The sequence below is a fragment of the Cyprinodon tularosa genome, unplaced genomic scaffold (genome assembly GCF_016077235.1).
Source record: "Cyprinodon tularosa strain WSP-4 unplaced genomic scaffold, ASM1607723v1 ctg585, whole genome shotgun sequence".
NCBI lineage: Eukaryota > Metazoa > Chordata > Actinopteri > Cyprinodontiformes > Cyprinodontidae > Cyprinodon > Cyprinodon tularosa.
In genome coordinates, this window is record NW_024039324.1 from 276,203 (window position 1) to 303,734 (window position 27,532).

General features: G+C 37.9%; 1 protein-coding gene across 1 annotated transcript in view; it reads left to right on the plus strand.

Annotated features, from left to right (window-relative positions):
- trabd2b (TraB domain containing 2B) overlaps nt 1-27,532 on the plus strand; it is a 104,422-nt gene that overhangs the window by 21,897 nt on the left and 54,993 nt on the right. The gene's annotated exons all lie outside the window — the stretch shown is intronic.

The following is a 27,532-nucleotide window of genomic DNA, read 5'->3' on the forward strand; positions in this document are numbered from 1 at the left end:
ATGGGAAGCTTAACGTCTTCAAACTTGGTAAACAGTTCAGGGGTTTGTTTATAACCTTTTTTGGAATGACTATGACCTAGAGTCCTGGACCACAGTGTCTGAGCCCTTTGGCCACACCTTTAAGGCTGATTTATACTTCTCGCATAAACGTTGCCCCACATCCTCACCGCCTTGGCCGTATCTAGACCCACAGCTAGTTCGTGATTGTCCCTCTTGGGTTGTGGCGTGGAATAACATAGCGCAGACCACGCTTCAATAATGAACATAAATCAAAAATATCTGCGACAAGCTCACTGCGAAACACTGCTGTGGGGACTGTCCTCACAGTAGGTTTCACACGTTGGATGAGTGTTGAGTACAAAAGTGTGAGGAACAGGGAGAGATGGTCTGATTGCCCGATGTGGGGGAGGGGTGTTCCCTTGTAAGCTCCAGCCAGGTTGGAGTAGATATGGTCAAGGGTCTTGTCTCTTCTGGTGTGGCACGAGGCATGTTGGTGGAATCTGGGGAGGACTGTCTTCAAGTTGCAGTGTTTGAAGTCACCCATAACAACAAAAGCAGCCTCACTGTGTTTGGTTTGGTGTTTGCTAGGCTCTAGTAAAGTATGATAGTGAACTATCAAATGAAAATAAATATATGACTCTCTGCTTATGGGCTATGATGATATTTTTGCAGCCACAACTCCTTACTCTAGACTGTGTGTTGGACATTTAGAAAGCTTAATTAAATAATCAGTTGTCATATTTCATATACTATCAACAAGACATTTCTTGAGGCAGATAGTTCCTTTTGGTCCCTAAAAACGTTGGGCAAAAAAAGACCTAAAAGTTGTAAAGCTCAAAATTACAAATGATCTTTTGCCAAATAATACGAGAACCCTAATTTCCATTACAACACTTGCCAAACCTTTCATTTGGTTCCTTCTATGTTTACATAAGCCTTTCAATAATAAATAGTCCTTGCAGCATATGTCAAACTCATTTCCAACAATGGAAATTATCCTTAAAATGTCAATAGGTTACATTAGGGACCTCATACAATGTTGATACGTTGACAAATATGGCATCAGTGGGCAAAAATGAATTACCCTATGAAGTTCAGAAATGCTCTCAGGTAGAGTAAGTTCTGGGAATAAAAAAAGACGTCAAAAAGCAAGCATTCCTGGAACTTAGCTCTGGAGACAGACAATCAGAGTGTGTTAAGGAAAATAACAGCTAGAAAAGGAATGTCATGGACGCAATGTACGGTCCATTCACACATCTGAGTTTAACTTGGCTGAAGAAATAGCTGTGTAAGCAAACCCTGTTATTGGTTTCTGATGCTTCTGTCAGCTCAATGCCAAACCACCTGCTTTCTGCTGGCAACAACCTCACTTAACATATACTACCTAGTGTGGGTGGCATTCACATTATGTCTTGAAAATCAAGTTGGTGTTACTCAATGATGTTTCAGAGAGCCTTTCATTTTCAGGTGTTTACAGTGAACAAACATATGCTAGAATTACAAGATGATGATTGCCTGGTAGTATTTTGTAAAGAAAAAATCAATCTGCATCACCTGTAATACCATCATTAACTTGTTTTGATATTCATATCCATTAAAACTGCATTTTCGAGTATAGTGCCTGCCATATCAATTTAGGTGCACTTCTAGTTCATAAGCTTTACTTAATGTTATTTTCTTGGAAGCGATGAACCCTCTTAGACATTATCTTTAAAGGTAATCGGTCCAGATTAGGAGATAGGAGGTGTGCTTTATTGGTATTAAAAAAAACAAAAAAATAACAAATGCATAATTAACATATGGCACACTGCTTTTATCAACAATTTACCTGTGAGTTAAACTGCTAATGCATAATGATTTTTTTTTTATGATTAAAGCTATTCAATTTAAAAAAGCTTTAAATCCATGAAAAAAAAATTAGATTAGCCAGTGATTTATTTTATTGATGGTTGCTATTGAAAAGGAACTACAATGGAAGGTTGTGAGATCTTGGCATATATTATATTTAATGTAATGTAAATGTAATAAAATAGAATATAAAAAAATAATAAAATTATAAAAATAACTTTAATGATGATAAAAAAAAGTTTCTAAAAATACTTTTACATAGAGAGTACAAGTTTATCAAAATCCAGAGAAAAATACGTCTGAGGGGGAATTTTCAGAATACAATCTGTCATTCTAAGGTTAGTCTATATTGAACTAAATGAAGGAAACCAATATTTTATTATATTTATATACTCAAAAAATGCAGCATATGTTATAAGTAAAATTGTTAATTAAAGTACAATACTCAAAAAATATGTTTGCTTTTTAAGTGACAGAATAAAAGTTAATTAAAAAATTAGAGCCATGTATACTACACGTGAAGGACATGAAAAAATCTAGCTTACTTTTTTAAATTTTGTCCTTAGACGCTTCATGAAACAGACACAGCTACAAAAATAACAAATTTCAACTCGCTTTGTAAAACGTGCAACTGACGTCTAGAAGTTCAGTATCTGTCTTTAAAGCATGGGGATCAGTTTTCTTACTGCATTCCTGGAACCATGTCTCAATGAAGCTCATAGTGCTGAATTCCAACCATCAAATTCCCTCTGCGTTTCAATCAGCTCTTAATGTTAGTCCATTTGCGGGCCAGCAGTTTTATTTTCACTTGATGATCGGCAGTATCCATCCATGCTTTCCATATTGCTCTCGTCTTACATTTACAAAGTAAGTCTCCTACTCAGGTTGTTAGGGATTTTTGGGTATGCGAAAAGTCATTTGTTCTTTGAGCTTGCCTGTTCTTTTCTTTGTGTTAAATGGGTTCCAGTTCCATGATAAATAAACATTTTATAATGAGTGCCTTGTTCCTCATGATTTTGCATGGGTGTTTCTTAAAAAAGCATCTGGAAGGCATTCATTGTTGATAATTCAGGTTTTATTAAGATTGTGGATCTACCACACCCATAGCATCTTTGAGACATTAGCTTCATATTACTTTGAATCTGCATATGTCACTTCATATACTCTTTATAGAGGAAATATCTAGTGATCTAAGATTGGAAACCTGCATGGGCGTTATTTGTCTCATATTATTCAGATATCTTTCTACCTTATAATTGTTTAGTTAATAGCAATGATCAGGACAGCCAAATTAGAAAAGCAAACATAGTTGTCTATACATAAAATGTTGTCCATCATAACCCAACAAATACATGATTTTGGTGAAATTAATATCTATCCATAGGTTATTATCTGCTGTAGTGGAGTTAGACAAACCTAAATGACCATATAGCTGGATAATCCATGGTTCTTATTCTGTGTAAATCAATCATTAAATACAATTCCATGGAAGCAGAAGATCTCAAAAAAAAATTATATATATAAACATGCAGAAAGGCCTAAATGTAGAGGAGTCATTTTGGCAGACTCAGAGAAAGGGAATCAGGGCGAGAGAGAGAGAGGCAGAGTTTAGGACCTCTTAAAGTCCCTTTACAGAGCCATGGTGATGGCCACTAGAAGCCCTTCAGTCTTGGTGCAAATTGCTTTTAAATGCCTACTAACAACCAGGGTATTTAGTGACATGCGAGGATGGATAATGTTGTATGATGACGAATAGAAGAGATGGGAAGTGGCTAAGAGTAGCATTAACGCTATCTGTTGCCCATCACACTGGCTTTATATATTTCCTAATTAATTTGGGGGTTTGCTGCTACTAGTTTTATATATTTTAACATGATGCTTTTTTTATCATACTCCAGCCTCATGGCTCTTGGTTGTTTTTGTTAAGACTTGCTATTTTGCCATTTAATGACAAAAAACAGAACACAATAATGCAGAAATTACAACAGCAACTGCCTTCATTATTCTTCGATTTCTACATGACTGCTTAGCTGGCTTTAGATTAAGCAGTGTCTGAGTTTGCTATAATTTTCTGGTAAAATGTTACATCGAAAAAAAGGAAAACAAAAGGTCTTACAGTAGAGCGCGCTGGCCTGTGACGTAATTGCGTCCTCTACTGCGCATGTTGGACAGTTGCATTGTATGACTGCAGTTCACACAGGAGATCACATGTATATGAATCAGATTTCACAAAAAAAATCGGAATTGAGGATCAAGGCCTGCAGTGTGAACATAGCCAAAGAGCGGCCTCTGCTTCGAGTATCGTCTAACTTTTTTTTTTTTTGGACTACCAGCGAATTAACTAATTTGATACTCTATTAAAGGTATAGTGGAGGATTTTCTTTTTCTGGTTGGATCATCAAAATAAGAGGTCCTCCTAACTGTCAATCATTCTGGTGATATGTTTATCTAAGGCTGTCCTTCATGCTCATCCCCTTTTTCACTTAGGCGTGATGAGTCTGACATGGAGGAAAAATGGCAAATCTTTTGTAAAGTAAGCTTGAATGAGTATTTAACTTTATCCCTTTAACAAAGAAGGGCATCTAGGTGTCCTTTTTCCAAAAATAATTCATTTAATACATCCATCATCACTGTATGTAATAGCTGCTTGTATCGAGCTGGATCTGGCTGTTGAAAACAACTGCACAAACATAAGTATATTTTTACATTTAACAATTAACAACACATCTGCTCCCAATCTGCTGATTAGCCAGGTCTTTGTTTCTGTCTCCCATATACAGTATGCACCTCCTGCTCAGTCACTGTTCTAGTTTGTCTTCATTTCTTCGCACCCTTTGTTGTGAGTATTCCTGGTTTTAAGTAGTTTTTGGATTTTGTGGATTATGTTTGTGGATTTCTGCTTCTGTTACCCTTTTTGTTATTAAACCTGCAAGAAACCACTTCAGCGTCAGTCTCTGAATTTTGGTCCTCTTCAAACCTCCACCCAATCGGACACTAATTAGATAAACTGCTTGGGAAGATATTAACACGTACTGGCACGTAATATTACGTTTTAACAGACTTATAAATCATCAATAAAAATGATCTTAACATAATTCAAAGTAAATATAGACATTGCTAAAGACATATAATAAAAACAATGTGTGAGAACTGTGAGAAAATAACAGCTTTCTAATACAGTTGGGTCCAATTTGTGCTGTACCATACAAAAAGATTGGGTCAAAAGTTTAAATAGAATTCTTTGTCTTTTTCTTATTAGATAATTAATCAAAGTATATCTTATTTTTATTGAACCAGTGAATTGTAAAAAAAAAAAAAAAAAAAGAATAAGCAGACCAATGTAGATTTATTACACAACAGAGTTAATGGTGTATCCACACTGAATATCAAACCAGGGAAAGAAATTCACAGCTTTGGGATGCCTTTCCTGCCCTGACATTTTACAAGAAATTCACCTCGTGAGCAACAGTAATTCGCACAGGGGATGAAAGGCTCTACAAGGTCATCGAAGAACCTGACCACCAGGCACATGTTTACAAACCCCAACCCCAGTCCTGCTCCGCAATTCCTGGCAACATAATGTGCTTTGATTTATTTATTTTATTTTATTTTATTTTTTTGGCTTCATAGGGGCTTTTTGAACTGCTCTTTGTCTGTGTGTCTCCTCCCAGCTAAGCTGTCTTGGCTGTCTTCCTTAGCCTTTGGGTAGCAGGGAGGTCCCCGATTGTTTTTTCTGTTTATGGGCCAAATCACAGTATGCAATAAAAGGCCTTCTTAGAATCCAGCTAAGAAAGCAGCTGAGAGGAGAATCTGATCTTCCAAATCCAAGGACATGGTTCTCAATCAAACAAAAAAAAAGGTGACTTGTCTCTTTCAGGTTGGAGGAGAGTTCCTGTCTCAAGTGGAGGAGTTTGAGTATATTAGGGTCCTGTTCACGAGTGGGGGGAGAATCGGTGCGGCTACTGCTATAATGTGGACACTGTACCGGTCTGTTGTAGTGAAGAGAGCTAAGGGAAAAGGCAAAGCTCTTGAGTTACCGGTTGCTCTTTGTTTATATGCTCACCTACTGTATGGTCATGAAATCTGGATCATGACCAATCCCTGATACAAGCGACTAAAACGAGGTTTCACCTCAGGGTGGTGGGGAACTCTGTAAGAGATAGGGCGAGGAGCTCAGAGGGGCTTAGTGTACAGTAGAACAGCTTCTCCTCCACACTCAGCAGTCAGCTGAGGTAGCTCAGACATCTTTGTTAGATGCCTTCATGACTTCTTCCTCAGGAGATCCAGTATTCAAGGCACATCCCACCAGGAGGAGGGCGAGGACATGACCTAGAACACCTAGGTGTGCAATGAGAACAAAGTCTGAGAGTCTCTGCTGAGACTGCTGCCCACATGATCCCGGTCCTGTATAAGAGGAAGACGATGAGTATGAGACTGTTCAGATTAATACATTGATTATATTGCCTTATTTTAACATTAAAATAGTTTTTTTGATGTTTTATAGGCATTGTTCATGACTAGGACTACAGTAATATAAAAGCATACACTTGGTGAATAAAATATTTATATTATGTGTCATTAATATTAATTATGCTTGTCTACTTCTAGGTTAACAAGATAATTGGCCAGAATATGTTTTCTATTTAATTTTTAAACAATGAAACATTTTCTTGCAAGCAAAACTTGTAACCTTATAGCTGGTGAAGCTTTTAAGCTCTTAATGTTTGTTAAGATAACCTATATGGGGAGCCCTTGGCTTAATTGGAGAGATGATGCTTGTGAGACCAATTGCTGCAGGTGTATCCCTTCCTTCTCTGTCATTCGTTCTGTTAAACCCCAAATGATGGAGGGCCACCAGGGGCATTAAATATTCAACTATTTGAAAATGATGATGTCATAGTGCATCTTTGTAGCGCTGTGCTCATACAACATCGCAGCAAGCTTTGACTGGGTGGTGCAATCCCCCCTCTCTGCATTAGATTTCCATCTAAAGGCCTGAAATATTCACTCAAATATTTTTGGTTAATTTATTTTGTATGTCTGAGGAAATTTCTATCAATGATACCTGTTAGAAAGTACAGAGAGAAATATATATATTTTTCACAGATACTAAATGTTTACACCTTAGAACCTTTAAGTAGTACCTAGCTTTTGGGATTTACATGGAGTTTTGTTTTGGGCCATGATCATGTTTAAACATCTTTATTTTATCTTTGTTGTGGGTTTGATTGTGTCTCCGACCAAAACACTTAACTCAGAATTATTGTACCTACTGAGCTGTACGTTGCTGAATAGGTTTGTGAATATGAATACTGTATGCCTATAAATAAATGGATGGATGTTTTTGAATTACATATATATCAGCAATTTGAATAGGGGGAATTAAGTTAAAAAAAAAAAAAAAAACGGCTTTGGGACCGTTGTTGAAATAGTAGATGTTCTCTATGCTGAGAGATTTCTCACACACCTAATGCTTATCTTGGATCTGCTACAGCCATTAGCACATCAAAAACTAGGGATTCAGTCATTTTGAAAGATATCTGGCTGTTGTTGGGTACCATTGCCCACCCAGAGAGTCCTGCTGATCTGGGTCTTGTAAAACAAAAAAGGGATAAAAATTAACAACAAAGAAAAAAGCACTTCAATTTATTTCACAAAGAAAAACAAATACATTACTTTTAATCAACCGTGCATTGTCTGGGGCCTCATTTGGAAAGAATGTATTGAATCTAACTTAACATTATTCATAGGGTAAATTTGCTCTCCTGAGCTGGATTTTTTTTTTTTAATCACAGTTGGCTTTTGATACACACAAGGGTGAGCGTGTGGTTTTCATAAGAAACCCAATTATCAGAGATGAACAGAGGGGGTGCTTTCATGTATAAGTACTGGGCCTCGAGTAATGTGAGAATTCACACGGCATTGAAGCTATTTGAACAAATGATTAGATATAAACTTTCTGGTTTCAGGAGAGCTCTTTGGCTCTCACTTCCTGTCTGTGCTCTTTCCTCTAAGTTAGCTCCTTTCTTTTTACACATGCTCCTGACATTCCCTGGAAGTGCTGAGGGAAAAAGGTCCTAGGTTCACCTTGTTTGAAAGGGATCTAAAACTCCTGCTTTTGGGATTGCCAAACCTAACTGACAACTCATTGCACTAAACACTGTTGCGTGCATATGTCTGTGGGAGTTTTTTTTTATCCAAGTGTGCCAAATATCTGCGCACATTTTTGAGAATGCAAACATCCCTGATAGGTCTTAATAACTCTTATTGTTTTGTCTTGCGTGCATGCTAGGAATGTGGCAGCGTAAACACATGCAGCTGATTAACCTACATATACAGTCACACATGCTCCGCACACATCAATCAGTCTGCAATAATAATATTTAGGAACTTGATTGGAGATGTAAGGTATATGTCTCCCTCCCTTTCGCCATTCTAACTTTACTACGTCAAGGCCCTAACCACCAGCTTTCTCCACTCGTCAATCTCGGCTCAGATGGAAAGCAGATGGGTCTTAGGATCGTCAAAGGGAAACTGAGTGAAAGACATGAGGGGGAATAAAACAGGCATAGAGTCAGATGAAGGCCAATAGGTCATAGTTAAAGACAAGAGATGGAAATTTGCATTATAGACAGAGAGCCTTTGAGAAAGTTGGAGATGGAAGAAACCAAGAACCGGCAAGAGAGAGATGAAGGCAGCCAAGGGATCAGGATTGGAATCAGGGACCAGACAGCCATTTTCAGATAAAAGGACTCCAGCCAATCCCCTCAATGATAAACATGTGTCTGTGTCACCCATCCCAGGACTCTATTTATGCATTTGTGTGTTTGTGTGAGACTGTGTGTCTTGTTGTGCGTTGTTATAGACAGCTATTCCTGACACACATGGTGTGGATGAAGATACATGCTTAGACACTTGACACCTCATTCACCAGTTTGGCAACAGGCAGCGAAATATCCATCAGGGGTGTCAACTGACAAAAACCATGATGCTCTCAGCACAGCAACGACCCTGATGCAGAAGTATTTAATCTTTTCTGGTTTTTGGTCCAAACCGCTACTAGTTTCTAACATTACATTTTTGTGTATGCTCACAGTCTGAAGCTAAGAAATATGCTGCTGACATAACTGTAAATTACATTATTATTTCTGAGAAATGTGAAACTGGCTATGCTTTCTGAAAATTTCTGTGCTTTCTGTAATCTGCACTTTAAAGATCCTATATAGTGAAAAATTGTTTTGTTTTTTTACCTTTAGAATATGGTACTTTACTCTTCTTTCATTAAAAACATTACTAAACTGTTTGTTTGCTTGATTCATGCATATCTGAATAGTCCTCATAAATGTTTATCATAAATGGTCTCAGACTTTTTGTCTTCCTGAAAAAGAGCCTAATCGTGTGAGGCTGTAAGATGTTGTACCAGATTTTCCAACCAAAGTACCAGTAAGTATACTAATGTTTTAGTACTTACTAATACTACCTAACACTCTGAATACTGGATTTAGGTTAGTCATAAAAGAGTTTTAATGATATTCTTTTGTATGCTTAGCAATCAAACGTGGACTTTTAATTTGGTACAATTTGGATGCAGTTCTACCTCCTCTTAATGTCTATTGAATATAACTTGGGATCATACTTTGTAAAGTATAAGACCCTGCTTTATGTTGGGCTTTCCACATTTTTCTACCAGCAGGCCTCTGCTTATAGTTCAGACTCTGGATGCTAAGCTAAATAGGGATTCCTTTGTAAACATGAAGGGCTACTTCTTTTGTCACCTTCCTTAGGGTGACCAGACGGCCTCTTTTTCTCGGATATGTCCTACTTTTCATACCTAAAAAAATGTCCGGGCGGAATTTCAAAATCGTCCAGGATTTTGGTCGACTACAGTGCAGCAGAACCGAGCCGTCAGCTCCGGGGTGAAGTTTGTTTGAAGTTGGATATTGGATATTCAAGCTCAAATGATTGAAGCGACTGAGGGACTCTGATGTCAGCCAGCATCTCTAAGCTGCTCCCTCCTCCCACATGCGGTGGTGCAGTTAGGGACCGTCAATTAATCTTGAACCAAGAACTCTTGAGAAACAAAAATCAATAAATTCCTTATCTTATGACCTGCTTAAACGAAACTAATATAAAATCATGCCAATAGATAACAGAAGTAAGGCACACTTGCTTTTATGCAATTTTAAGTTATTTTCCTCTTATCTACTGTCAATTCTGTTCCATGGTGCGTCTTAGAGTGGAGACTGTGTTGGACCAAAGAGGTCTCCAGTGGCCAATGTAATGCTAAACAGGGGTTACAGAAATTTACTTTCCACTGGCTGGAAAGAAAGATGGTGGTTAATATCCTAGCAAGACTTCAATAGGTGGCAAACCAGGTATTACCAGGGGTCCAACAAGTCTAGCTGGAGATTGGTGTGAAGGCTTATTTTTTTTTTGCACAAATGCACCCAAATACTTTTTGGGGAGGGCTAACAGCACCGATGAGAGGTTAGATTGTTGATGCAGCTAGAGACAGGATAAGCAGATCATTTTAAATAATGCAACCAATGAATGAGTCTGAAGTGGACAGAGGATGAAACTAATCCTATTTGATGGGTAATTTTCGTGATATAGTTGGGCTTAAAGTGGAGGATGAATGTCTTCTACTTCCCAGGTTATTGAGCCAGTGGTACAATTTCAAGTTAGTATGGGAGCAGGAGACTCCTCAGGCAAACACTGGCAGGAAAGAGCGTCTAGCAAGACGTGGTAAGAGATGTAGAGGTTGATATAGGAGAAAAACAAGGACCAACAGGACTGGTGGGAGTTTAAGCATGACTGAAGGTAAGACAAGTTTTTATGATCTGTCCAGACCAGCAAAGGTTGTTTAGTGCCCTCCAGCAAGTGATGCCACTCTTCAAAGGAAAGTTTTATGGTAAGAAATTCTTGGTCCCCCGTGCCATAATTTCTTTCTCTGTGAGACAATCTGAAAAAAGCACAAGGATGAAGTCTATTATCTTGAAAGAAACATCAGGACAAAACAGGTCTGACCGCAGGATGTGTGACATGAGCCTAAAAAATAAACCGTGTCAAAGAATCAGGTTTAATGAGGATGGGAGGAAGAGTTAACCCCAACATTAACTTCGGTATGGTAAGAAATTCAAAAATGTTGAGTGGTTTTGAAGCAGGTCATTTGGAAGTTAGTGGTCGTTGGTTAGGACTTTGGCAAGAAACACACAATGAATCACATACCTAGTTCAAAGATATCAGTATATCAGTAAAGATTTTTTTCCCAATCTTGGTAAACAAACTATTCTGTGTAGAAGAGTGGCCCGTCTTTATAGAAAATAACGATATGGTTAATTTGCCCATTCGTTTCAAATAGTTTCGCTCATAAATAAATACAGTTGTGATTAAAAAACTGCATTCTGTATTTAGTCAGTTTATATCTTGATATATTTATTTGAAGAACTAGAAAAATTATGTGGTACAAAAAAAAAAAAAAAGGTTGACTCACATTTTCAAAACCTCAGATCTTTGCTGATTAATATTCTTAACCATCAGAAATACTCATCTACATAGCTGAATTCTTAACCTCTTCTGAGAGGGTTCTGGTGGAAATGCAATCAGTAACAATCTAATGCAGAGCGTCCTCTGATCACGTCTCAATTACCAAGTAAATCCTCAAAAATCTGTCTCTTTCAGCTTGTGTTTCTGTGTGTGTTTAGTGGTGTGTGTTTTTATAATAGTTTCACAACAATGGCTGTGGTTAGTGTGGTATTTATTTGTGGAACATGGAGTGTACATTGATTCCTTTTCATTTTTGGTGTGTAAGCCTTAACTGTGCAGGGCATCTATCAGCACTTCCCTTTGTTTGTGTGTGTGTGAGGAGCCATCGAAACCACGGCTACTCACCCATAACCACACTATAACGACTGGGTCGCTTACTTGCGTTGATGCATGCTGAAGAATAGATCAACACTGCAGAACACTCACTCACACTTCTTAGACTGTGGTTTTGCCTCTTGTGGCTAAGCTCTACTCACTGGCTTTGACAGATGTGATTTTAGCTAGGTCAATAACATCATGTTTGTATGACACCTTATTTCTGTTGACACGCTATAATGTTTTTTTCAGCTTTAACACTTAATTTGTTGAAAAATCACCACCGGTAGTAAAATCTCTGTGCTAATTAAAAAGGTTTGCTATTATTAATATGTAAGCTGATGTAAAGCAGCGCTGATTTAATGGATGGGAAGGAAAGAAAGAAAGAAAGAAAGAAAGAAAGAAAGAAAGAAAGAAAGAAAGAAAGAAAGAAAGAAAGAAACAAAGAAAGAAAGAAAGAAAGAAACAAAGAAAGAAACAAAGAAAGAAACAAAGAAAGAAATGGGTATCTCTTGAATATAATGTCATAGTTTAGAAAATCCACATGAGCTTGAATAAAACATTGCTTCCGCTGTGGTAACACTTGGCCCACTAAACCAGCAAAATGAAAAACTTTGAGAAAAGGTTTGTGCATTTCTGCTCCAGTTTGGGTTGGGAGATGACCACCAGTGTCTGTTAGTGATCAGTGGAGAGATAACTTTAAACTTAAACTGTGTGTAAGCAGTGATGTTTGTGTTTTTTTCATTTCTTATCTGTAGGTGTGGTCCTTTATACAGAACTGAATAGTGGTTTTGTTTTAGGGTTAAAATCAACCTGATTCGTGTTACCTATTGATTTCCATAGGCATTTCCTAAATTAGGTAAATCATTAAACATTTCCCAAGATAAATGCAGCACATTCCAGTTATACAGTATACAGTATGTATGAGATAGGAATAAATAAATTAATATGGAAATCCTTCCAATGTTTGAACGAAGAAACAACTTTGTGATTTATGCAGGACCTGAAAATAAATTGGTTTAATTAATCCAGTGCTTTATATTTAATGTTAAAAGAAACAATAATGAGATAAGAAACAAGTCGAAACAGGTAGGCTCAAAATGGGTAAAAAAAAAAAAGATTCAAAAGTCTAAATGATTGATAATGCATATGCTATACATCATTTGGTTTATTGTTCTATGCTTACCTAAATTTGCAGAATCATGTGGTACTGTTTGCTATCTCGTTTTTTATGAGACAAGGTACATTGTGGTGCATTGTTGGCAGACAAATAGTCTATAGGAAACAATTTTGAGTGGCCTCTTGATCTTGATAGCATTTAGAAAGTTGGAAGAAGCTTTAATATCCCCCCCCCCAAAAAAAAAAAGAAAAAAAAAAGAAAAACTCAAAAGGTGTGCACAATGAGCACATGTAAACTCCACACAAAACACCTTAGTGTCATGATTTTATCTAGTGCTCCAACCCACATTCAGAAGACCAAACAGACAGACCAGGGAAAGGTTTAACAGCTTTTATTTTGAATAAATGAGATGAGTCCAGTGCTGCTCTGAACACTGTCGAACCGGAACTGGAAAGTGAAGGGGAAGATACTGCGGTTAGTTCAGGCTCAGTGGGAAATTAGTGTCTTTGACTTGAAGAAGAGGAATTAGGTTGCACACTCACGTTTCCAGAAAAAGGCATCTCTTATTGAATCCAGTCGGTGTGGGTTGTACCAGTGAACGTCTTGTTCATTGGAGGGCGGACAGGGTTTTACCCAGAATGCGGTTTTTCCTTGGTTAACGGAGAAGCTGACTGTCACTTAGTTTTCCTGCGGTACTTGAACGGGTTATAGTGGAGATGAATCCCCTGCATAGTGAGAATCTCAAAACAATCCTTGAGGGGAAAAGTTGATCCAAACCACAACCTTGAATCCTCAGCTCATTTTGGTGCTCAGAGAAACCTTCCAGGGGGGAGAAGGTCCGAAACATCCAGTTTGCAGGATGACTTCCTGCCGAGAGGCAAAGACAAAAACAGCAAGGTTAAAACTCAGGTGACAAAAACTCAGTTTGACTCAGCAAAACTCAGCTTGGCTAGAGTACCCAAAACTGGCAAACACTCTGGCGTCGAGGTAGTGGCAGTCAGCAGCTTAAGAGTCCTCCGTTAATGAGGTAACCATCCGCAGGTGTGTGAGGAGGCCAACCAGAAGGAGGGAAGGAGGGAAGACAAACAAAAACACAACCCACACAAACTGGATTCCTAACACTTAGCCGTCATTTGAAGTCAAGAACTTGATGTCAGAAAATATTGCTAACTACTGTGCCTCTGTGAAACCCTAAAAAGGAAACAAAAAAGTTTTAGCAAAATTCAAGAAACACTAAAATGGACCACCAACATTATGTAATAATAAATGCATCCTATCTTAAACACCCAACTAGTGGCAATGCAATACACAGATAGATGATGGAGTGGTTCCTAAGCACAAAGTTTTTTTTACTGCCCATGGGCAGTCGCCTTTTACATTAATTACTACACACAGACCACTCCATAAAACCTATTTTTTCATTGTGACCTAAGCCCAAGCAGAATGTAATAACAGCAAAAAGAAAACAATAGGGGAATTTGAGCTTCATCCTTAAATAGACACCTAACTAAAATAACCTTCATAGTTTATAAGGCAGAGTTTGGGTTAAGCTTAACCTAATAAATATTTAAAAAACTTCAATACCTTTATTTCTTAAGTTTTCGGGGGGAAAAAAAAAACGTCCACCATTAAGCGCCTGTCTTTTTAAGATCATAGGTGTGACTTGCAGTTGCCAGAACAGTTGACAAGGTCCTGATTATAGCTGCCTATAACAAGGAACAGCAGTCTAACAGTTGTGATATAATGGAAAATTACTAATGGCTGCTGCTTTTTGCATTTGGATGGAAGAACAAAGCTTGCCTATCAATTGATTATACTGCACCCAATCCCTGCTCGCTGTTTCTGTAACTCTGATTATAGAAATGTGTCAAATAAACCGGAAACCCCATGGTGAAACCACTGCAAGGACGTTAACCAAAATAGAGTGTTAAACATCCTATGGTATATACTTTATAAGAACGTTTGCCTCCGATAAAACTGAAATCTGTGCACATAGTTGTAATCTGCTCTAAGAATTTTATTTGTTTCACAGGTCTTTGCCTCCTGACAAACTGCAGTGGTTATAATGGTGTTTATCTTGTTCTCCCCCTGTCTGCTTTGGCATTCCTCTCCATTGGCGTGGCCTCTTTGATGATTTGCGATCCACTTAAAACCCCATTCTGTGATCTGTTGGTCACGTTGACCACAAACCCCCATCAGCACCATGAGCTCTGTGCTTAATATCAACACAAGAGGAGACTGGGGAAAAAAACTTAGTATAGAATATTCAGATACAGCTCTGATTTATTGTATCTACATATGCAATTTCAAACACTGAATTATAGGTCTTTCCTACAGGCTGATCTTCTCTGTCATAAGCTTATGCTGAGCTGTGGTTCAAACCTGTCTGTTTTTCCTTATTGTGGAAATGGGTGCTAAACCTATTAGAACCAGAAATTATAGATGTAATAATACTGCATTTCTTCATACAAAGCACTTTTTCTTAGAGAATGAATGTTGGGTGGTTGAAAGGGAGATTAAGGCAAAAAAAAAAAAAATCTAAAAAAGCAGCAGTAATTCAAAGCTGCAGGGATCTCTGCAAGGCTGGCAAAACAAATTATATAGTTTCAACTAGAGCTGTGTCGACATTATTAACTAGTATAGGTATTATTTACATCTGAGACCATGGTGATGCAGTCTTTTGAGTTTAGTAGACGATACGTCAGCAGACAGTCTGTTCCGTTTTGGAAAGGGCATCTGATAACACAGATTATGCAGGATAAAGAAGAGGCCAGGAATGTGACTTGGATATATGAAATACGCATTGCAATTTCATCAAATAATAATTACATGTGCACACCAGATGTGGTGGCCCTTTGCAAAATTTGTCACTCTACAGCTTCCATCTGATGGTGCACAAAGATGCAAGCAAAGATGAAGTCAACCGCACTTAACTTTCATTTAGGTGGATTATCAGGATGATAATACTACTTCTGTAAACCCTAAACATAAAAACACAACTAAAAATAAATGGAATGGATCTAATTCTTTGTTATAATGACCCAGTCAAAGGCCAGAACCTAAATCTAATGGAAAACTTTGTCACAATCTACAAATTTTTTCACAGATAGTGTCCTTCCAATCTAGTCTTGGTCTATATGTATAGAAAATTAGCTAAAAGTCTAGTTTCCAGGTTTACGGGTAAAAATGCATCTAATGGTGAAAGCAGCTATTGAGGCAAAATGCATTTTTAGTATTTATGCAGGGAGGTTTGAGGCAGAGTAATAATGTTGTAAGTACTATCACATCTCATACGTTTCTTAATTGCGGTCCCTTTATGTATTTTAATTGCTCTCTGTGTTTAGCGTTGTCTTTTTCTTCAGTACTTTTGCTTCCTCCCATCTTCCAAAACAAACAAAAGCTTGTTCATTATGTCTAGTTAAATTCCAATTCTAAATCGACATTGGGTGTACAAGTTTTTTTTTTGTGTGTGTCTCTCTGTTGCCTTGTCATGAACTGACCACCTACCGCCTACCCATGGTTTACGTTGCGCCTGTTATCTAAAAGTAGTTGCCAGCATCCTAGGGACCATGCAAGGTTTAAGTAGATATTGACAGATTGTGTTTCCCTCACCTTCTTAAGCTTTTTTTGTTTTGTTTTTTTGTTTCTTAGTCTAACATCTAGGTATTCATACACACAGCTGCACACACATATATTTCAAGGCTGTAAATACATTAAAAAGACTGTAAAAAACATTATTTAAGCCCTGGCTGGGACTCAAGTCAACAGAGCTGACTGCCTAAACTGCAGATTTATGAAATAATGAGAGTCTTACGAGGGCAGTTAAATGCCCGGCCTCTGATGTGATAGCCAGCTCCGCTTTTAATCAAGGCATGCTAGAGGAAGGTCTACTAATCTAGGCCCGGCATCTCTGTATCCCCTTTATCACATGCTCTACAGACGTTCCCTCCCAATCTTCAAAACCATTGCAAAATAAAAGTTATCTCACTTATCCCATCTCTGCTCTTATTCCCTTTTTACTCCTACCTTCTCGGTCATCTATCAGATTTGCAGTTTTTCTTCTTTGCCCTGTCATTGTTGGGCTTTTTATTTTTTAGCCTACTCTCCCTTTTCAACATAGTCAAATTTATTCCCCCTCTGTCTCTATTTTCTGTGTGTGTCAAACTCAAACATGCTTAAACCCACTAGCCAGTGTGTGTTTTCTCCAGCTTCCCTCCAGCTTTGATGATGCAGGCAGACCCAGTCATGGGTGACTCATAAACCTGATTAATTTCTCCCAAGTCCATAATTCAGTTCAAGCTTGATGATTTGATTTAGTTTTCATTTACAGCTGATCACAGTAATAAAGCATATGTGATGGCAAACACATTTCTATTAAAATTTCTGCTCTCAAGCATGTAGGAAAAATGTCTTGTCAATTAATGCAGTAAAGTAAAGCAAACATATTCCCCAAAAGCAAATTTGATTAGATTTATTTCAATCAATTGCTTCAATTAACCAAATTCAGTTTGATTTTACACAGATCAGCTTATTTTTATCAATACATTGAAAGTAAAATAAAAATCAAAAATTAAAAGCAGACTTTAAGTGCAAAGATTTTCCCTTATACATATCTTCATACAGTTTTGAAATGATCAACCAAAATCGCCCTTACTAGGGTTGCGATTTTATTGCTAAAAAACTCTTATACACACATGGACTTACCATTCAGAACCTGTGCCTCTTCTGTGCCTGAAGATTTTGAATTACACTCGCTCTCTGTGTCTCTCTGTTTTCCTGTCGGCTGAATACACTTGCATGAAATCGAACATTTCTCCCGCTGATATGCCGTGAAATGGTGTGCTTGTGTGGGATTACCCTGTCAGCTTCGGCTCAGAGCGTAACACAGGCCAGACTGTAGGAAAGGAAGAAAAGAAAGTAAGCTTGGTTTACCTACTGTGCCTTATGTTCCTTAAGTCTAGCAGACAGTCAGGGCTGTGTGTAATTTAGAAAAATGTTCTGGTGTAGATGGATACATGTGGAAACACAAACACAGTATTCTAAATGCATGTTCATATTTATAGGAGCCTTGAACGCTCATTTTGGACTGTGTAAGTATGATGTGGAGGAAGCAGAAAGGATTTGAAAGCCAAATAAACAGATCGATGATGGTGGAAGGGGATCCGCCGCGAAATGACAGACAAAGCAGGATGGTTTTAGAGAGATTTGTTGTGTGGAAGGGAGAGAAAAGGTAAAACTTCGAATTTATCACTGTTAACATAACTTGGGAACAGAAGAGTTGGACGGCTGATGAGCATAAAAAAAAACATAATGGATGAAAAATAAACATGAGTTGATTTGAAGTAGGCTAGATGTGGATAGTTTATAAGAGGGAGTGTGTTTGTGAAGATAAAGAGGAGTGATGGGGTTTAGGAAAGAGCTAAACCATCTGCGCTGCAGATCTTTGACCAGGAGGATGAGGAGAAAAAAAATCACACCCTCCTCTCATACAACTCTGGGTTAGCTGTTCACATCTGGTCTTTTGTTTCATTTTGTTGGTTTTTTTTTCTAAAGATATTTAATAGATTAAACCCCCAGTTGGGGCTCTTTAAATTTTTTTTGCCTTTCCCACTGATGAAATTTCATTTTCAGTGCTATCTCTTTCTTTTCTGATAACTGTGTGCAAAACACATGTATACATGTGTGCAAGGTAATTATAAAATCAAAATTAATTCTGCAAACCCAGGATAAAATTCTAAGTGCAATGTAGATGTTGAACTCATCCATGGTCTACCACTTATCACACCAATTAACCTAAAAGTTATCATTTTGCACTGTGGGATCGAGCCAGAGTACCCAGAGAGAACCCTAACCTGTATAGAGGGAATTATGCACACTCCATGATGAAAGACCCCAGGCCAGGAATTGAACCTTTTGCTGCAAGGCATCAGGGCTTTAAAACTTGGCACAATTTTGAATTTATTTCTTTTTAAAATAAGGCTTAGATACACAAATTAGAGTAAGATACAACTGGGACAATCTGAAGCTGATTTGAACTCTTATGTTTGACATTGTACATTTAATTGACGATTTTAAGCTAATTTAAAAGTTCAAGAAATGCACTTTTTCTTTATTGTTTTATTTTCTCCCATTCTAGTTTGGTGTTGAATTAATCCTACTTTGCACTGCAAATGGATGTGTTATTTTACATTTACTGGAACAACATATAAAATCACTGCATCTAATTATGAGGATTGGATGTGCAAATATGAAAAGTGCTATAGATAAAAGACATAGGTGGTTGCCTAATCTTTTCCAAAAAAATAGAAAGTAGGCTTGGACGACCTGGCTTTTTTCCCCTAACAAACCTGATCAATCAATTGTTTTCACTTACATTTCATACTAAAATTCACAAATGACGTATACTGGTTAAAAATAATATACTTTATTTAAATCATCCACTCTGTAAGGTGATCTTAATTTAAAGAGCCATGAAACTTAAGCTGTGAAACATGCTATAAAACTTTCAGATTTCCCGCTGCCTCTGTATGAGCTCCAGAATGGCATCTCACCTAGCACTCCGTTGTCTGGGTTATTTGTCCCCCAATGCGGAACAGAAAGGCCCTGAACTGAGACATGGATTGGCAGAAATGCAGCTGAAAGAGACCATTGTCCAGACCTAGCCTCTGAAGGAGCTGGTGGTATTCCCAATGCTAGTTCTGTCTCTCGGAATCTGGTCAACCTAGGAACCCCAACAGCTATGTTCCGCTTTCAAAAGTAAAAACGCCACCAGTTACTATGTCAATCTATGTTTGCCTTGATGAGGTGAAACCTAAGACCAGTAGATTGATGTAGTAGCCTTATGCCCGCCGGGTGAATTTGCCTGCTGTGCAAAATGCTTTTGCTGGCCAGGCAAATTTCTTGATGAGCTAAAGCAGACAACACTAGCAAAATTTTGGCAGGTTTTGCATAAACACATCTTAGGCATCATTAGTCAAACAACATTAAAAAACCCAAACAACACAGTAACAGGTTGGGGATGAAGATTTTGTGATACTTTAAAAACAGGGTAAAGTTCTAAACCAAAATATCAAGCACTGAAAGTCTCACAAAGCATTTTTCAATTAATTGTCAAAAAATAGTGTGGAAAAAAACCTAAAACCTGCCAAGACCATTTTTTTTTTTTTTTTTTTTTTTACCATGTTTGAAAAAGCTGGACTCCTGGAATATTAGCTAGATCAGAGTCCTGCAGGGGTATGGTTTTTAAAAATTGTATTTGCCCGCACCGGTACAGTTCAGAACCGAAACCCAACCTGTTACTCGCAATTATCCCCATTAAAAAACCTATAAAAATATATAAATATATATACATGGACATATAAATAATAAAGTGCGACCTACCCATGATCACAAAGTCTTCAAACAGCCGTTTATAACAGCAGAGGACATTTAACATTGCCTCACCCTCACATCCAGTGCACGCTGCGCTCACAGATTAACAGCTGTAAATTGGTCGAAGTAAGAAGGTTTGACTTGTTGCTTAAAAAAATACTGTTATCTGGATATTCTTTAATCAATTTATTTTTAAGATGTTAATAAATGAGAAAATATACATACTGTAACTCTATGATACCTGCATTTTATTCATATACGTATACCATATATATCAAAAAAGGAGTATTTAAAGCGTTTCAATCTGGTTTTTGGGAGCTTTTCAGGTCTCCCTTTCACCTTCATAGCACACTGTACAATGTGCTGCAACTTTTGGACTGCTAGGAGAGACTGCTGAACCACAATGTCATCCCAAACCCAATGCTCCTCTCTATCAATGTCTGATAAAATAAAAAACGTATGTCTGACTTACACTAACACCCTCAGTCTGCATAAAAAGTACATCCTTTGCTGTAAATGAGAACATAAGTAGTCAACATGATAACCCCATCTTAAAAGGTTGCCCAGGTAGATACCTAGATATCTATACGAGGTGACCTGTTTGATCTCCTCCCTGTAAATGAAGTGGGGTATGATCCCCAAACACCATCTCCTCAGTTCGGTTCTTTCTGTTCTTTCTATAATAAATAAAATAACCTCTGTCATATATTTGTCACATCCCATGTCTCTTTAATTTTGCTAGAATACAAATGTATGTTTATGCTGCAGAACATATAGTTTTCTTAAGCCTCAGTCAACCTTTAAACGCGGACTATGCAATGAACAAATCCTTGGGTAATCGTCTGGCTAAATCCATGGGCCTGACAAAAGCAGACCAAAAGAGATAAGCAAGACATGCAAAACTGTTCCTCTTTTATGTTGTAGAGTTGACCTCACTCATCTGGTTTACATAGCATCACACATAATAATGGTAAGCCAGATAAATCCGACTAAATTCAATAAAACGTTTTCTCTTGGAAGGAATGTAGATGAGAAATGTGTTGGGATCAGAGGAAACTATAATGGCGGAGATGGCATAAGAGGTTTGGTGGAGAGAAGGTAAATGTAATTTGATGCAAGGTCTGCCTGTGCAAGACATTAAATTAGATTATTCATGAGAACAGAAGAAATGTTGCAATAATAGAGACGCAAAAAGGTAAACAGTAGAGATAGTTTGTAGCAGCAAAACTTGGTCCTTTCACAATTATGTAATCCACAATGAATTTTAAAGTGTATCAAAGGGTGAATAAATAGTACGCAATACAGTCTGTGAAAAAAATAAATTAACTCGGAAGTAGAACTTGGAGTAGAACTAGACCTACAACTTGGTAATAACAGGATACAGTACCAGTAAATTTTATCAAGGACTTGATTAGGAATGAGGAAAGGAAAGTCATGGGCTGAGTCAGATGTTCCAACCTTGATTACACTGAAATACTGTGGGTGACCAGAAAAATCTTATAAGAAATCCCTAAACATCTCCCAACTGAAAGTGGAGAGTAATACTAAAGCTTGCTGCATACTTTACAAAACTTGTTCTTGAGTTTGTAAGCACAAGAAGAGTCCCAGATTTTTTTTTTTTATATTCTCACTGCCTCAGCCAGCTGATCATCAAAACCATATATACATTTTTTACCTTATTTCACTGTAAAGATTTCCGTCCCCCAAAAATTTGGGAAAATCATCTCAACTTTCCCTACTCAATAATGCCCATTCAAATCTTGACCAATCCAACAGCGATCGTCTGCCACCCTTTAGGAACAGAATTTCTCCTGTTTTTTTCTTTCCAGCTTGCATCTTTGATCCATCCTGATTGTTGTTCCTGTGCCGCTCATTCTGTTGACATCAAGATCACTGAAGGAATCACCTACTGCTAATGCTGAACTGATTATCTGCATCCACCATGTAACAGCTGTGAAGAAAGTAGCTGGCAACCAGGGAAAGACCTAGTGACAGCTTGGAAATACAGCTGACAAAAGGGAAAGAAACCTCTGGGCCAGCCACAGGGTAGCTACCTGTGGAAGGAGTGACCTAGGACTGCAAGTGTACATCCCATCCATCACCTGCTACCCTAAGTTTAATGAAGAAAACATCCCCGGAGTTGGCAATGGCTGATGAGGATGATGACACAAGGACAGATTACACAGCTTCTAAACATGGCCAAGAAAAAGAGGGTCATCTTAATACCTAAGAACATCATTTCCTGAGGATATAGCTCCAGCATTGCATATGTTGGTGGACAACATCGTAACATCCTATGCAGGCCTCGGAAGCTGGACCTTTCTTTGCTTACATGCTGCAGCCTTGTGACATATTCTTGCAGCATACACCTTCCAGTGTACTTCAGCTGTTCTGGAGTCAACTGATGATGATTCTTCTGGCATAGTATGAAATAAGTTCAATTATTTTGAGCCAGTTTTAAACATAAATCACAGTAATTTGCTAGGCCCAAGTCGAAAAAGAAATAGTGCCCTCAACACATGCAAGTCAGTCCTCGAAAATTAGCACATCATCTCTTATTACACTTAACCAAGTGTCAGCGCTTATAACACTTAACCAAGCAACAATTATGGAAATGATATACCTAATATTGACTGCAGGTGGCAGTGATGTAAATAATAGGTCTTAATAATCAAGTAAAACTCCAAAGAAACCCAAATAATAAAAATTGCATAAGCACAGATACAGCTTAAGTTGGCTTCCGATTTGGGACTTGAATGTGTTTGACAGTGAAACAAATCTTACGAATTAAATGATATAACTTTTCATTACTTAGTTTCTTCATTACAACAACGCAACTTCTAATAATTCACATAGGTTTACTTTTTCATTGTTGCATTTTCAACATCCTGCATTACATTCTAGTGGGAATTCATGATGAGGGGCCAGCTCCTTGCTTTTACTCTGATTTAAGTGATACTTTATTTTTCTCTCCCTTTGCCTTCTTGGGAAGCAGGAAAGCTAGGATGACTGACACAGCAGAGGTTCTGCCAAGTCAAACAGCGTTTTCTTTTTGTAGACAAGTGTATATAGTGAGGACCCCCACCTCCTGAGTCTCCTGAGACTGTCATGAAGAGGGAAGATATGATACTCTGGAGATGATTCATGTGTGTATTTGTTGTTGCATTTAGAAAAAAACAAGTACATGAAAATTAGTAGGCAAAGAGAGGAAAGGATATTAGCAGGGTTAAGCAAGAAAGAATTAGAAAAGAAAACTATGTTTTCTTTTATACAGAGGTATCATACACCCCTGCAGTTTTTTTCAGAGAAGCTAAGAGCAGCAGGCCTCTGCAAATGGATTGTCCCTGTAGTAATCCCTGGATTTCCTCGGCTGAGACAGGAGGTAGACCAGGCACAGCAAAGGACTTAACAAGATGGGGCGGGGGGGTAAAAAGAGAAAAGAAGGAGGAGGAGAAAAAGTAAAAGAAAACAAAAAAGAGAGAGACAGAGGCAAAACAGAAACTGCGTTCCAAACAATGGGGTTGTAATTTCTGCATCATGTGGTTTGTACGTAGGTAGGGCTCTAACAGGGCTGCAGTGTTTTTAATCATTTACACATGGATGGTTGCTTAGGTGTTTTTGATTATGCATGCATATGTGTTTGTGTGCACCTAGAACTAACAAACATAAACCAAATGGAACAGATGTGATGACCTCAAGAACCATCTCCTTTAAAAATAATCCAAAGGGTTTCAAAACTTTTTAGGCTTTGCCTTGACAGATTGCAGAAGGAGAGGGAATCACAGTAATATATCTGACTGTTGCCTTGAAAGTCCATTAAGGAGTTTGTTGAAAATGATAGGAAATGGCATCAGTTACAGGGTGGCTCCCATTAAGCAATAGGCATGGGAAAATGGCAAATATATATAATGAGGATGTACATTTCTAGAGGATGGTAATTCACATGCAACAAACCAGAACATTTGTACGTTACGATTGTGACACTATCTTGTCATTGTTATGTATTTTAGGTCTCTTTAAGAACGTTAGGATTTTTACCAAAAATATTACATTTAAACAATGAAAATAAAAACCAATTAGATACAAAATACTTTCTCTCGTGTTAATTTACTGCCCTGGCATCTGGCGTTAAGCAGGTAAGCACAATCTTAAACATGTACTCTCCTTGTAACTACCTCCTTTGGGGTCCTCTGTAGGAAACTGAGATGAGGTATTGCACTTCTTCTATTCTTGGGTTGCCCAGGATGTTATTTCAACTCTCTACCTCCTTCCCTATATTCACCCTTGGGTGTTGTGAACCCAATGCCTTTTTATAGTTAGTATAGTGAAAGCTCAGAGAGAAGGCCACCTAGACTCAGAGGAGCTCAGAAATGTGTGTTTTGGGTCAGAGGTTCAACTTCTCCCTTCCTCTGGCAGTGAGGCACAAGTGACAGTTGGGGAAATATAGTGTTTTAGGGAAGAAAAAAAAACAAAACACCATGAGAATGTTTTATTTTTCAAATGCAGGCTGATTACATAACCAAAGACAAAGAACTCAATAGAAAGCAGAATCCAAAGCATTTGAAGATTTTTATGCATCCATTAAAGTGTTGAGGTAATATCCCATAACATTGCGATTACAAAGTCTATTGATCTTTGCATATTTACACTTCCACCTGTTTTCTTATCATATATGCATTTTACGGTTTCATACTTTAAATGTCTATCGTGTGTTTCAGCTTTTTTCCTATCCCCTGAAATTTTTCTGATGTGGTTCCTGATTCAATAGAGTGAATAGATTAGAGAATAATGAAAAGCGGTGTATAGTTGTGGAAGGTTAAGGATAAGGAGAGGTGATATTCAATCTTGTACTTTTTCGAACACAAATGTTTTTAAAAGTTCTTCTCTATTGTATTCTACTGCTTAACTCTGTTATCCCCAAATATATCTAGTTTCATTATTACCTCAGAATTCACCTAACTAATAAAAAAAACAAATGAAATGGGTATAATTAAATCTTGGAGAACACCAAGAACTTCATAAAAACAAGGAACACATTAGTCATTACATATAGAGTTATGAATAAAAATTAAAGTATGGTTAATTTTTAAAACAAACATATCAAGCTTCCATGTTGGAGACAAAGAGTCAGAGAGGACCATGTTCTCCTCCTCCTAAGAACAAGTCTGGTCCTCTGGTGCCTGTAGCAGCAGCAATCCCTGAACCCTGATGACCGGGAGTAAGGGATGCCGTCAAGCTGAAAGAGGCTTACCTGGCCTTGTTAACTAGTAGGACTCCAGAGTCAGCTGAGACGTCCCGGCAGGCCAATTGTGCTGCGGCTTGTGCTGTTGCAGAGGCAAGAGCTCGGGTCTTGGAGGAGTTCGGAGAGGCCATGGAGGAGGACTATCGGTCAGCCTTGAAAGTGTTTGGGCATACTGTCCGCCACCTTAGGAGGGGGAAGTAGTGCTTCAGCAACACTGTTTACAGTGTGGTTGGGGAGCTGCTAAGCTTGACGAGAGATGTTAGGTCTGATAGTCGAACCTCGGATCCAGGAGGAAAAATGCGGTTTTTGTCCTGGTCGCGGCACACTGTATCAGCTCTATACCCTTCATTGGGTACTCGAGAGTTCGTGGAAGTTCGTCCAACCAGTCCACATGTGTTTTGTGGATCTGGGGAAGGCTTTCGATAGTGTCCCTCGTGGTGTCCTGCGGTGGTGCTCCTGGGACCCAGCCCCGGATAAAGTGGAAGAAAATGAATGGATGGCTATATTAAGCTTTGAACACTCCACACAGTGAGGCTTATTTTGTGAACGACAAATGTAAAAGGTATTGGCAAAACTGTCGATTTTGATGGTCCTGGCAGTCCAGCTGACAGGCCAGTATGGACAGCTTTAATTAGAGAAAAAACAAGAAACCAATGATATTTCCACAGCTTAAGTGAGGAATCTGTTCACTTGTCTGATTTTACAGGACCACCACACAGATGCCACCTTTATGGTAAAGCTCCAGAGAAAGGCTACTGTTGAAAGAAAATCCTCAGAAGTGCCATTTGTAGTAATTTTGCATCAAGTATCAAGTTTGCATCAAGCTAAGAGGTGGATAGAGTAAGAAGTCAAGGAAGAGTGTGCTCTTTTTTTGATGAGGAAAACATTTTTTTTATTTGTCTTCTACAGTGTGAAATAATATATTGTGGTGGCAGCTTTATGCTGTGGGAATATTTTTTTGTACAGCAATAACAGTTTATTGGAGGGAGGAAAGAACTCGATACAGAACAGTCCGACAACCTTAAAAGATACAAAACCATTTATAGGAAACGAATACACGTACAGCCAAATATTTCAGACTTAAAGGAAAAGTCCGCTCAGCAAGGAATGATCAGTGGACCATTATTTATACCTAAAACTAATATGTTTGCGGTTATTGAATGAATTTAGAGTTAATCAAAAAAATAAAAATAAAAACAATAATTTTCTTGTCGATCACTGAGTCCAGTAATGGCCAATTGGGAACGGCAATTTTTGCCCAAATATAATAACACCTCACTCCTGACATCTTCAGGCAGTGACCTCACGCTGCGGTAGGCCTAGTGCCTTTCTCCCCACTTTACAAGAAAAATCAAGGGGAACTACTAGACATGCCTGCAATCAGCAACAATTATTTTAGATTTTGAGAGGACTTTACCTTTGAAATTTGCGAGAACTATAGTTAAACTGACAATGCCAATGCGCATGGCAGTTGGATGTTGTAATGAATCGGGTAAGTAAAAAAAATAAATAAATTTGTTATTTAACCTTTCCAATTCATAATCCAACACGGACAGGTTCGTAGTTGGATTGCCAACTTGAAGAGGTAGGATTTGCCATCGAATGTCTGGCCAGAGAAAAAACACGAAGTATACAGCCAACATTTTGAAGAAGAATGTTTTGAAGATGACTTGGATAATAGCGCGTTTTGACAAAAAACAGATATAGCACTTATCATTTATTGAACAGCATGTAATAATTTCTTATTAAAAGTACTTTCAGAAGTTTGAATTCTGAATATGACTGGACTTTTCCTTTAAAAGACATAGTTCTTATGGAGGTGCATATACATTTCAGTGTTTAGAGGTTTAAAGCTCTTATAAAAACTGGATTAGAGTGGCTAAATACATTCAAACTATACAATTCATTTGTTAAACTTTTAAAGGTCTTGTTTTTTCAAAGTTTAAGCATTTTTGCAAGGTATTGTTAGGATAATTATCATCGAAGATCTGTGAGTTTATTACACCCTAGTATTGGCTGCCTGTCGCGTGTCAGAACTTACGTTTTAATCTAATTTGGACAGTTCCTCTGTCTGGATATACAGTTATAAT